General features: G+C 40.5%; 2 non-coding genes across 2 annotated transcripts; both read left to right on the top strand.

Moving 5' to 3' along the window:
* The first annotated feature begins 380 nt into the window (after positions 1-380).
* Positions 381-452, top strand: trnaq-cug (transfer RNA glutamine (anticodon CUG)). The gene has a single exon. It is a non-coding gene; the product is annotated as a tRNA-Gln (tRNA).
* Positions 453-878: 426 nt separating this feature from the next.
* On the top strand, positions 879-950 carry trnaq-cug (transfer RNA glutamine (anticodon CUG)). The gene has a single exon. It is a non-coding gene; the product is annotated as a tRNA-Gln (tRNA).
* The last annotated feature ends 153 nt before the right edge of the window (positions 951-1,103 follow it).

Raw genomic sequence — 1,103 nt, 5'->3', positions numbered from 1 at the left:
AGAAACAGATTTTGCATGTTCTATTCATCANAGGCGTTTACTAAAGGTCAACAAGGCTCTGTGGTGTCATGGTCTGTACTCTGAATCCAGGCATCTCAGTGCAAACCTCAGCTGAAATTTTCATGAATTGCATCTCACATCATCAACTTTGGAACCTCAAACTGAAACAAAGCAGACTAGTTCAGTGGTTATCATGTTTGCTTTACATGCAAAAGGTCTCTGGTTCAAAACTGGACAGAAACAGTTTTTGTAGGTTATGCATCTCTTGGGGTGCAGTGAGACAACAAGAGCCTTCCTCTTTTGTGATTGTTCATTTGCCAATTGACTTCAATGTAGGCTTCTTTGAAATCGAGGCTACTTTACTCAAAATGCCACTTGGTGGTTCTATGGTGTAATGGTTAGCACTCTGGACTCTGAATCCAGTGATCTGAGTTCAAGTCTCAGTAGAACCATTTGTCTCTGCTAATGGCATCTTCCATAGTTTTTTTGATCCCAGGCTTAGTTTATGGACTGTAATGTGAAATTAGGCACAATTATAAGTCTGACAGATTGTTCACCAAGTTACTGTGCTCTCTGAGAGGATCTGTGGTATTTGACATTGTTCCATGCTCGTTATTAGTCTCTAACAAAATGTGGATCATCTACCAGGAACACTGCAAAGAGCATGAGTTTCTGTAGTGTAGTGGTTATCACGTTTGCTTCACATGCAAAAGGTCTCTGGTTCAAAACCGGATAGAAACAGATTTTGTACGTTATGCTTCTCCCAGGGTGCAGTGAGACAACAAGAGCCTTCCTCTTTCATGATGGTTCATTCACCAATCGACTTCAATGTAGGCTTCTTTAAAATCGAGGCTCCTTAGGTTAAATTCCTGCTTGGTGGTTCTATGGTGTAATGGTTAGCACTCTGGACTCTGAATCCAGCAATCTGAGTTCAAGTCTCAGTAGAACCTTTTGTCTCTGTTCCTGACATCTTCAGTTTTTGATCCCAGGCTTAGTTTATGGACTGTAATGTGAAATTAGGCACAATTATAAGTCTGACAGTTTGTTCACCAAGTTACTGAGTTTTCATGGATTGAAGAAAAACTCACATGATCTTCCCACAA

This window comes from Poecilia latipinna, unplaced genomic scaffold (genome assembly GCF_001443285.1).
Source record: "Poecilia latipinna isolate Pla-1442-1.1 unplaced genomic scaffold, P_latipinna-1.0 Scaffold3759, whole genome shotgun sequence".
Lineage (NCBI taxonomy): Eukaryota > Metazoa > Chordata > Actinopteri > Cyprinodontiformes > Poeciliidae > Poecilia > Poecilia latipinna.
The sequence above is the reverse complement of the archived record's forward strand: the minus strand, read 5'-3'. Positions and strand labels throughout refer to the sequence as shown.